This window comes from Catharus ustulatus, chromosome 3, assembly GCF_009819885.2.
Source record: "Catharus ustulatus isolate bCatUst1 chromosome 3, bCatUst1.pri.v2, whole genome shotgun sequence".
Taxonomy (NCBI): domain Eukaryota; kingdom Metazoa; phylum Chordata; class Aves; order Passeriformes; family Turdidae; genus Catharus; species Catharus ustulatus.
Window position 1 is genome coordinate 108,016,909 of NC_046223.1, and position 12,174 is coordinate 108,029,082.

The 12,174-nt window shown below is 44.0% G+C and overlaps 1 protein-coding gene across 2 annotated transcripts in view; it reads left to right on the plus strand.

Moving 5' to 3' along the window:
• The first annotated feature begins 1,458 nt into the window (after nt 1-1,458).
• The window catches only part of LOC116993458 (visinin-like protein 1), an 85,001-nt gene continuing 74,285 nt past the window's right edge, over nt 1,459-12,174 (plus strand). Inside the window, exon 1 of one of the 2 annotated variants that reach the window (XM_033054035.2) lies at nt 1,459-1,560. The gene's annotated coding sequence lies outside the window, so the exon portion shown is untranslated. Of the gene's footprint in view, nt 1,561-2,315; nt 2,420-12,174 lie in introns of those variants that run through there. The other variant, XM_033054036.2, reaches the window with a different exon arrangement.

Below are 12,174 nucleotides of genomic sequence, written 5' to 3' on the forward strand. Positions count from 1 at the left end.
TTTAAAAAATAAAAAGCATAAAAACATAAAATTGCTGCCTTATGCAAAAAAGAAGGAATTCTGGGAGCAAAATTGGTGACTTTTGCCAATCACAAAAAGATAACTTATGAATTCAATTGTCACTGTCACTTCCTGTACATTTGTACACATCAGCTTGTATAATAATTTAATTCTTCAGCATTTCAACAGTAAATGAAGAATTGTTTCCATCTATCACTTATTACACAATGTTTCTGTCTTTCTGAAACAACGAGCAGAGAGTTAAAAACAAGCATGGCATAATTCACTCTTTTTTGTTTTGCCTCCCTTTCACCTCTTTGCTGTATCCATCTGCTTTCTGCAGTGTTGTGCTTAGGACATGCTAAATATGCTTAATTTATGTAAACAGTCAGTGACAGAACTTGCCATGCATGAAAGTAAATACTGATGTATGTCTCTGCCTTAAAAAAGACCTACAGTTAGTTACATGCTGTGCAGTGTCTTGTGAAGACGCCCTGATCATTTACTCCAACCAAAACAGCACCTACTGCAGTGACAGTGGCAAAAATGAGGGCAGGGCAGCATCAGCTGGGTTTTACATTGAAGGGCAAGACCAGCTGAAATTCACGTTTCAGGGGCTGAACGCTGTTTAAAAGTTAAACTACAGCACTAACTTCCACGGTACATAAGAAGCGTGGACAAGAGCCACGGTGGAAGCGTGGCTTGCAATGGCAGATGACACCCACAGAGCCGTGTGACAGCTGCAGGCGCATGGGACAGCACCTCGCACCATCACCTGGTACGGGAGAGGAGCCAGGTGGGGACCGGCCTCTTCGCCTGGCAGCTGGCGATGTGAGGACACAGTGCCAGGGGATGCTTAGGTTGGACATTAGGAAGAAAATCTTCACAGAGTCATTAGATAACAGAATGGACCGCCCAGGGTGGTGGCGGAGTCACCAAAAGAAAAGACTGGACGTGCCACTCGTCGCCATGGTCCGTTTGACAAGGTGATGTTTGGTCACAGACCGGACTCGACGATCCCACAGGTCTTTTCCAACCTAATTGATTCTGTGATCACCCCGCTGTCCCCGCACGGTTCCACGCGTGGAGCGAAGCAGCCGCCGAGCGCAGCGCAACCTGCGGGGCAAGGCACGGACGACGCCGGGCACGGGGAGCCTGCGCTCGGCTGCGAGCGACGCGGAGGCCGCCCGGCCGAGCCGGCCGCGGTGCCAGCGCCGACCCCGCTGATCCCTGACCCCCAGCCCGCGCCCCCTCAGGGCTCTGCCCCTCAGGGCTCGGCCCCTCCGCCCCGCCCGCCCCGGGGCTTCCCCCGCTCCCGCCCGCGCCGCCCGGGCCCGCGCGCATGCTCGGAGCGCGGGGCGGCGCGCGGGGCGGCGGTCCTGCAGTGCGGGGCGGCGGCGGGCGGCGCGCGGGGCGGAGCGGGGGCGCGCACACGAGCTGCGGCGCGAGCGGCGGCGGGCGCGCACCGAGGCGGCGCCGCGTGTCCCTCCGGCCCCAGCACCGCGCGGGACCCCGGGCCCTGCGCCCTCCTCCGCACCGCGGACAGACCCCGCGCCCGCTGTAAGTGCGGGGAGCGACCGCGGGGGGACCGGGGGGGATCCGGGCTCCGCAGCCGCCGGGTGCCGGGCTGCCCCGCGCGGGGCTTTTCCTGCCGGCGAGGCGGCGGGATGGAGGCGCGGCGGGGCTGAGGCGGGGGCTGCGCGGCCTCGGCGCTGCTCAGCGGTCGGGGATCGTCCTCACCGGGAAAGTTGCTGTTTGCGGTCGGTGTGCGGGAGTTGTTCCGCTGGCGGGGCGGAGGCAAATCGCACCCGCGGCGATTTGCCCGTAACTGTTGCGAGACGGGACCGAATTGCCATTGCCCACCGATCCGGATATGAGCAGCGGCAGCATCCAAAGGAAGAGCCGAGCTGGCGCGTAACATTTTGCGCTTGGAAACGCTTTGGTGGAAGAGGGAGTCTTTGGCATTCGTGTTCGTTTGAAAAGGGATAGCGAAAAGGGCGTGATTTTTTATTTTTTTCCAGTAGGGAAAGAAAAAAAAAAAAAAGAAGGAAAAAAAAAAAGACCGTGCGAAACCAAGCGCCAGAGCAACCCTCGCAAGGTCATCACACCACGGAGGAGGCAAAAGTGCTCCCGATCCGTGCGATCGCTCTATCGCTGTTCATACTGCCTGCAAGGGATGTTTTTATCATTTGGTTATTTAAAAGGCGAGGTGTTTGCAGGTGGTAGCGGGGTAGGTACGGGGCGGAGGTGCCGCGCTCCTGCTATTTACTGGGGCATCAGTCGGAGTGAAGATGGAGGTGGGAGGAGATAACAAAAGCTGGTGTGCGATCCTGGGCATCTCCCACACGAAGGCGTGAGAAGGAGGAGGGAAAGGAGACGGCAGGAGAGAGAATTTCATTTCCAAAGATCAAAACAAAAGGTGGAGCAGGTTGAGGCAGATCGTGAGCAGCCGGGGCGGAAAGCGAGGGAGGCGATTTCCGCGCTGACCCGAGCGGAGCGGAGCGCGGGGGCTCTGCGGGGGCCGGGATGTGCGCGGCTGCGGAGGAAGGGAGGGAGCGCGGGCGGGGGCTGCCCGACCGGCGCAACTTTGCGCGCCAGCATCGCTTGGAAATAAGCTGCTCGCACCCGGAGAGACGTGCTGATTGTGTGGGGCGAGGGGAGGAACGCCTGCCGGTACCCCGAGGGCTTCTTCCATCCTCTTCCATCCCCCGCCGGGAAGCCCGGGGTGCGGGGCAGCGCGGTGCTCAGCGCTGCGGCGGAGACGCTTCCCCAGCCGGGTGCGGGTGTCGCGCCGGGACGCGGGGGCTCAGCGCTGTGCGGGCGCGGCGGGTGCCAGAAGGGACCCCGGCAGTGCCGCCCTCCCGCACAGCTCGGCACCGCCAGCCCCTCGGTCCCCGTGTCCGTGCCGCCGCTCCCCCGGTGCGAGGCTTTTCCCGCCCGCCCGGGGGTGTCCCCACCCCCCGGAGTCCCTCGCTCTCCCCACTGCCCCCACGAGGGAACGCCTCCCTCCTCCCACCCCTGCCCCTTCCTGCATGAAGCCGCTTGCAAGGTTCCCCCCACCCCAACTTCGCATCCCGTCTCCAATGCTATGAGCTCTCCTCTGCTGGGTGCTTCCCCCGGCACCTCCCTGACTTGCCCCAGCCCGGGCTGGCTGCTCCGGCCTCGGGCGTGCGGAGAAACCGTCGGGGATTGGGAGGGAAAGGGAAAGGGGAAGGGGGGGCTGTTCTTGCGCGACTGCACCTCCGCTTCCCCGGCCGCGGGGGAGCCTGTTCAGGGGCTTTTCGGAGGTGGGACGGGGCTCTCCGCCCTCCTCGGGCGAGGGGCAGCCTGTTCAGGGGCTTTTCGGAGGCGGGACGGGGCTCTCCGCCCTCCTCGGGCGAGGGCAGCTGGAGCCGAGCGGGCGGAGCTCCCGCCGCCGCGCAGGTACCGCGCTCCGAATCCCGCACGACCCGGAGCGGTGCAGCAAGGCGGGGAGGGGCTTTACCTGCTCCGCCAGGCTTTTCGGCTGACAAGCAAACGTGCAGATATCAGGATGATGAAAACACCTGCCCTTTTCATTAAAATTGAAGGGTGATTACTTGGGTATTAAAGCCATAGCCAAATGTATGAATAAATTCCGTGTTCTTGCACAGAAAATGTTAATGTAACAGATGGGTTTAAGTGATACAGGTACTTCTCCAACAATTCTGCTGGCCACGTATTTTTAGCAATGTTTTGTTATTGGTGTGCCTGTGGATAGGTGTTCTCTTCATATATTGGAAAGTTCAGGTCTCAGAGGTATCATCTCTTTATGAAGAATAAAAAGGTGGACATATTTTATGACCAGAATATGATATGCAACAGATTAATCACAGAGAAAAGTAAGTGTATGTGGAAGCTTAGTCTTTGTAGAAGACATAATCACTGTCCTTTTCAGAATGTGTGCTTTGTAGTACTTTTTCTGTGACACATTTTCAGAGTCATTAGTTTTCACTGCTCCCCTATTACTTGACAGAATTCCTTTCCTCTTTTAAAGAACATTGTTCATTTAAGAACATCGGTTTGCTTGAAAGATCTAGTACAGTGTCCAAACAGCACGATCCATTTTGGGTTTGTGGACTGCGATCAATTCTAATTAAAACTTTAATTATGTTTTTCTCCATTCAAACAAAGCATGAAGTAGTCTGGGCTAATGTTGCTGTCAAGGAAAAGTAAGGAAACATGTTCTTCATCTTGGTTATGTGTTATGCCTGCCTTTTAATTAAGGACTGAATCCTTAATCTTGTTATGTATCCACTAAGTTTTATGACATAGGGCTACAATATTTAACCAGTTTTCTAGGTTGCCCTGTCTTCTTGCCTGATACAAAAGTATACCTGCACACCACTGATTTTTCGACATGCTTCTTGTTCTGGAGCATCCAGCTATTGCCAGCAGATCAGTTGTGTGTCGTCAAGCAGCATCTACTCCGGAGTATCACAGCGTTATGTAACCCAAACACAGAGCAAATGCCAGAGATGTCTCCGCCACTGTCGGTCCCGTCGTGTGCTTCCTGGTGTGCCTTCCCCTGCTGTATTGTACCAGAAGAGTCAGAGCTGCTACCACCCCACAGCACCAGCCAGAAGAGAAACTCTGCTCTGGCCAGAATGATGAGGCCAAGTGTAACCAGGGTGTGATGGGGCAGAGCAGAGGAAATCGGGCTGGCTGTGCAGGATGGAAGCGGTGCAGTGCTGCTGGCTTTGGTGCTGTTTGGAAAAGGTGCCACGTGTCCCAGGGTGTGACGTCCTGCTGACTGCAGCATGTCTGGGGTCTGGGGGCTTCCCTGCCTTCCAGCAGGGTCCTGCTCGAGACCTGCAGCACCACTTTGCTGCTACAGGCCTCTTGACTTTTCTTTCTGTCTGTACACTCAGTATAGCTGCAGAAGGATCCAAATCTAAGGATACAGTTTCCTTTAACAAACACATGGACGTGGTGAATTTTGTTGTGGGTGATTCTGTAATTGTTTACATTTCAAACAGTCCTGGTTCTATTTTTCAGTTTTGGAATTGTAATGTTATGTCTGTCTGCACAATGGATTCCTAAGCTTTTTTGTATTGTATCTTTGCCTCATGCTCCCATTTTAGGTATTCAGCTCTGTCAACCTTTTCAGATTCCCATAGATTTCCAGAATTTTATGTCACTTGGCCAAAAAGTGCTGGCTCATCCTCTAATTGTGAATCAAACAGCAATGTACACTAATCGAAGATAGAGTTAGAAAATTTAAAGTATGGTAGACAGATTTGGTTTTAAAGTCGTAGGAATAGAAACACACAGCACTTACCCTGAGCAGCTGTGCTCCTCGTCTGTGATGTTAAACATTGTCAGCACTGGTCTCCATCCTTTTGTTTTTAATAGTTTTTGTTTTAGCAGTGTGCATTGGGGCTAAGTACCCTTTGTCATTTGAGTGCTCTGTAAAGAAGGTTGTTTCCAGGTGGGTTTGATTGACCATGGATTCTTTGCTTTCTTTAATTTTGTCTTACATTAACAGAGAAAAGCACCGTGTGATCTTCCTGCATTATTTCTCATGCCTAAATTTGATTCAAACTACTTTGTAATGAGCCTAGACCATTTCCTCTCCCCGTTTTCTTTTGGGTCACTGTTATCTGCATTTGCACACCTTTTGCCATTCTCTATATCCTCGGGCTTTTTCTTTCTTCCTTCCAAGTGTAATTTTGTTCCTTCTTTTTGTGCGCATTTGTTGCATCTTTGGATCGCTTTGCACCTTACCAATTATCTTTGCTGCTATTGCTTTCTTGGGAAAGACCATGGTTTACCCCATAGCTTCTCTCCATGGCATCTCTGGAAGCTCTGCATGGTACAGGAATACAGCACCAACAGGGAAGGCTGTGAGCATTTGCTGTGCTGGAAGATGTAAGGACCCAGGTGGGCTCCCATCACAGGGCGGCGCTTTCTTACCTCAGATCCAACTAGTGTTTATTCATAGAGAGAATCTTATCTTTTGAATTTTATACTATTGATCTGAGAGTAATAACTATAAACCTTTTCAAAGTAAATTAAACAGATGATTGAAAGGATATTTGTTCGTGGAATACAAAATCTCGGAGTGGTGCTACAAATTTTTTATTGCTTTTTAAGTTATAAAGTGATAAGAATAAATATGTATTTTTTTCTTTTTTTTTAACTATGTGGATGTTATCCACAGGGTCTCTGCTTTCAAGAACTTTTCCACATTTGGTTGTGAATGTGACTGAAAGGACAGTAATGCACTTGTAGGAAATTAATTCAGATTATTAGAGATGGTCTCATAGATAAAGGTTGAACAAAGTAAGTAATTTCAAGGAGACAGTTGATGGAGAAAAAGATAAGTCACTTGATAGTCAAATTCACTGATTTGTTTATAAAAACATTAATCAGTTTTTCTTTGTGATTATTCCCCTAAGAAACAGAATATGTTCAGTAAAATAGCTTGTAAAACCACAGCTAATTGAAATAAATTATGCTACTTCTAACTTCCTGAGTTTCACTGTTTTGAAAAATCAGGAGTTTACTACATTCTTGAGTTTGTCAACAACCTACAAACTTTGAAATAATGAGAAGTGATAATCTGAGATTACCAAGTGGGTCTTTTAAGATAATTATCATAAAATAATTTCTTAATAGGAAGATAAAGAATTTTAAAATCACATTTTCATCACAAAACCATTTGAAGAAGATTGTCTACACAATCTGTACTAAAAAAGACTGATTTTGATGTGCAGGAAAAGAGATGGAATGGTGATTCCTATAACTTTTACATTAATATAAATATGTGATACTAAATTTTTTGGTTAAAATGACCTTTATTCACTTTTGGCTTAAAGCAGATTTAATTTTAAATGATTGATGATTTCAAAGTAGAATCATTGTTTTTATGTAGCACTGTTAAATATCGTCATTTCTTGTTTGCGAACTTAGACTTTCTCAAAGTTCATTTATGAAAAAATCTAAAAACTGAGATGAATAATGATAAGACTTACAAATGATGTTGAAAAATACAGGTTTTTTTTAACTTCTAATGAGTTGAATCAACCAATATAATATCAACCACTGGGATTACTTTGGTTGCTCAAACTTTGTACAAGTCAAAATGTATACTCAAAAAGTAAACAAGTTTTGACAGTAATTTACAGAGTTTCTAGACTAGTAAATATAAGGCTCTAAAACTTTTGATGAAAATTACTTTTATTAGTTTTAACTTCTAGCTAAGTAGAAAGTTGTATGTTAGAGATGAAAGCTCTTAGGTTCATAAATGTTTAACTCTACAAGGGAGATTAATGAACATTTTAATCATGTCTAGCAGAGGCCATAGCATTTGACTTCAGTGATGCCTTTGCTTTCCTTTTACATACAAATTTGGGGGAGGGAAAAAAATCACTCTTGATTTAAAGACCATGGAGAATGGAAAATGTATCTCTGTTCTCTCTAGGCTTTTTTAGTAATTAATTATTCTTAGTGTTAATATGTGTTGGTTCTGGACTTAATTAGGAGTTCTTGAACAATCAATCCCCAAAGTAGTTGGGAAAAAAAAAAAACCTTAAACAGATCAACTGTTGAGCCTGGTGTGTGTGGAGTACCTATGACTTGATTTTAATATCTGAAAATGATTTTACAAAGGTAATATGTTACTGATTCTTTTTTTAAATGAAAGTTTAGCATTCCACTTCATAGAAAAAATTTTTACTCAAAAGTATATATTAAGTCATTCACTGTAAGATGGAATCAAATAGCAGTGAGGAGACATGAATATTACCCATTTTGTGGACTGCATTGGAGAATATATGTGGTTTAATTAGACTTTATTCAGAATGGAGTAGTCTAAAATTAGAAACTGTTGTTTATAAAAGCTCTTACAATACAGCATATTTCTCTGTACTCTTATCTGCTATATTTAGAAATACAAAGTAACTGAAGACTCTCAGAGAATGAAATCTGAGATACCAGTTAGTAGTTAGAATGAAAATGCTTTTGTTTTTTAGCAGAAGTTAGTATATGTAGAGGAAAAGTTAAGATTTTCTAAAGTTAGTGAAAGTGAACATTTAAAAAAGACTTTAGCACTGAAAATAAAATCAGCTTATATAATGGATAATGCTGTAAAAAGTTATTTGTGCAGTTCTTGTTAACATCCAGCACATATCAAGGCAATTTCATTACAGTCAATGTTCTTTCATTACACCCGAATAGATACTATTTTTTAACCAGTCATTTTTCCTTTTAAATATACATTTTTATAACCATACTAATGAGTACCAACATTAGTGAATGTTCTTGGAATCCTTGTTTTGGAAGGCTTTCAGTTTGGAAGACTGATAGCCTGAAAAGTGGTTTTGGTTTGATGCATGGAACATCTGATGATACTGATGATTTTTGCAAATCAGACTGACTTTTACAAAAGGACTCTATCTTCAAATGTCTAACAAAGCTTGATCTGCTTTGTTTTTTGTTTTTGTTTTGTTTTTAATCTGACTTGGATATGTCACATCAACCACAAGGCTGAACAGTGCTCAACAAAGAGCTCCAGTTGACTTGGAATTTGGTCTCTGCCATCCATGTGGAATGAGAAAATTTAGAAGAATAGTATGCTACATGTTTAACCTTGTAAAAAACTGTGTCGTGCATCCTTAAATAGAGACAAATAATCCATATGCATAAATATTCTTGCCTCCTTCTGTCAGTAAAATCCTGACAATACACCACTATTATTGAAATGCCAGAGTGCTTAACAGAAGTAGCTTCTAAGACTCTGTTTTCCTCCTCAGGTATGGTAAGAAGACCACAAAGTAGCCTTGATAATTCTTCATAAATAGGTTTTGTTTGCAAGAGTTGTCCCCCACACTGGGTGAGTTCTTAGCTGTTCAATGGCTGTTGTTTATTCATTTTAATTCCTGTTTGGGAAAATAGAACGGCTGGAAGGGGTTGTGATGCTTTTACATTTTTCTCAAGTGTCTGCCACAAAGAGGTGCTACTGGAACACAGATCAGTAAGTAACACTTGTTTCTGCATGGTTTAAGAGGTGAACATTACTCAATCAGGCTTCCCACTCTGTTATATGAGAATGTAATCCTGAAGTGTCAACAGGTTCTAACTGCTTCATGTCTTATCTCATCCTTAGCTTTTACTGATCCCTTTTTTCCTCCCTCTCTGGCTCTGCCTCCTGTCTTTGATTCTGCTCCAAAGGTTCTCTGTTGCCCAAGAGCCTCCCTCTCCCTGACAATACTGGCTGTGCGTGTTTAACCATGGTGGATGCCTCCTTCATCTTGCATTTTAGCTGTGGTTTTGTGTTTGTCTTTTAAACTGGGAGCTTTATAAAACAAGGATCTGGCCTTTGCATATGTTCAAAAAAATGCAGCTGTATGTTCAGTGCTATAAGGGTAGATACTTTGACTAAAATTTTAACATTCAAGATATACAACCTGTGCAGAAAGATAGGATGCATGTCCAGGGATTTCATGGAGTGACTTTGAGCCAATCCATGCCTGGTAGCAGTGACTGGGTTTGCCTCCTGCAGAGGTAATTGGGATACATCCATACATGTTCTGCTTCCCCCATGGGGCTGTTCACAGTGGCAGAGCCAGAGAGTGGAAGACTGGCTGAGGCACACACTGTCTTCCAGCTCTTGGGCTGTAGTGAAGGTACACCCTAGAATCTGTCCTAAACAGCTGGGTTTGTATCTAGATATCTCTAGATATTACAAGATTATCTGGTATTTTCAAAGAGTAGTCTAAGAAGTCACAGTACAATGTAAACAGATGCTGAATACAGCTGTGTCCTTCCTGTGTGTCTGTCTGCTCTTTCTGTTGAATTGCTCTCTTCGGTGCCTTAACTCTGTATTGTAGTGCAAGACCCAAGATGTTCTTGTAAATCTGCAGAGTATAAACACAGCCTATGTATTTTTTTATTTTCTTGTTTTTTTTCCTGACATGTGGAATTTTGTGGTAGGAAGATTCAATATAGGAGATTGAAAATGTTACAATAATTTAGCATAACGTTCTCTGTGGTTTTTATTCCTGCATAGTGCTATAAATAGTTCTATTGTATGTACCTATCATCTGATGCCGTAATGTCTGTATTGTCAAATTGCTTAACAAAACCTATCAGTGCAAGTCTTTCAGTTACAATGCTGTTTGCTTTCTTTAGATGAGAATGAACTAGAGAACTGTTGGCTAGTTACATCTGTTGTTTGTGAGACACATTATTTTAGACTATTACCTTCTTCAAACATTTGTAACCAACTGTAGATTTTCTCATAATGTGCAACTATAAATAAATGAAAACAGTGTAACAAAGTTCTGAATTGTTGCATGAGAAATCCATGGTATATATAAAATACAAGAGTAATTTTTATTTCAGCGTCAAATGCTCCTATCATTGCTTTGTATTGCTGTTTCAATGTTGGTGAATTAAAGCTAGTCAATTTAAAATAAAAAAATAACACTGCAACTTCATGTGCTTCAAATATATGAAAAGTAACTGACTACGACTTGAGTTTTAGTGGGTGTCTTGCATTGCAGAGTCTGCTGAGGAGAATACAGAGATATTTTTTTAATTGCATTTTCTTTCCATATAAATTGCAAGGTCTTGCAGTATGTGACTCATTTCAGCTGCTAGCATCTCCCTGTTGCCAACAGGAGTGTATTAGTGAAGACCAATAACAATATATCAATGTCAGCTCATCTTCAGATAAAAGAAAGAGTTTGTGAAATGTTCAACGTTGTTCTGGTGTTGTATGTAACAGATAGCTGGGGACTGTAATTCTTGTATTGCCCAGTAAGCCCATCCATTTACTGTTGATAGTATTGATATATTCAGAAGGTCTTCAATATCTGTTGCTGTGTGAGACAGCTAAGATATTCTGTTATTTTTCCATCTCTGCATTGTCACTCTAACTTACAAGATTCTCAATTCTGTGAAGACCTACACAGCAGTTGCAGCCATTTTGGTCTTCTACTTGTTTTCCTTTGAAAACACCTTCAAGAAGTTAGCAGAAATAAGCATTTTTTATTTGTTCTGAATGAACAAAGTTAGTGGTATCTGGCACTTGACTAATGAGGTACTCTTGCATAAACATTGAGTCTGGGAGAAAGAAAGAAACAAACTAAAAAGGTAACAAATTTAAATCAGTTACAAAAGCAAAGTCACCCTCTGACAACTGTGCTATCCTACTTTGCCATGCTTCAAAAATTCAAATTGCAGTAAAAGTGATTTAGACTCACTCTTAGTGGTTGTACAGTGAAAAATGTATACCATCAGTGGGCAGTGGCATTAGCAGCACTACTGACAAATACTGACATCAGGAAATCTTTAGGAATGCATGGCAAGATGGCTTGATGGTTATTATTAAAAATTGCCATGGAGTTAAAAGTGAAATTGAGATTTCTGGATTAATCCCTTCCTGAAGTAACTGGACCAAAGTCCAAGGCCATACAAATGTAAGGACTCATTCTCTGAGCTGATCTTTCTGATCCCTACTGGAAAAAATTAGATCAAGGAATGGATTTGAATAGTGCAGAGTACATGCTGAACCACCAAAACACGTCTGTGAGTGACTAGATTTAAATACATGGGGAAATCTGTTGCTTTGAACACAGAGTTGACTAGAAATGTAGGTGTAAGTGTTCAGCAAGCTCTTAGCCTAAAGAAGATGAGACTTGGGGAAAAGGAGAAGGTGTGATCATGAATCATGTCAGAAATGTAGGCAGGATCAGATCTGTGAGGATTTCTGTGTAGGGAGATTTATTTTAAATGAATCAAAAAGGAAGGGGGAGCAAGGAAAAGGAGTAGGATAACATTTGAAGATAGCAGAAGGCAAAGGTGTCAACATCTAGGAAACACTGAGGAGTGGAGTCTCTCACAAAAAGGGTAATTAATATGAAAAGTACTAACATGCACCTCTTTTTGTGATTTTTTTTTTTTAGGTGTTGTGAGAAAACTTCACAGGGAAAATTTGAATTTGCAGGAAACATTGAATTTAATGATAAATCCATCTGACTCTTGCCACTTTTCTCTGAACTGCTTTTTCTGATGCAATGACAGACAAGCTGTATCAGAGCTATACTAGGGCAGAAACATCTGAGTTAGGTGCTCAGAGGAATCCCCTACTGACCTGCCTTATACTGCATGTGAGATGGGTGGTAGATGTAGCTATTGGAGGAATGGAAG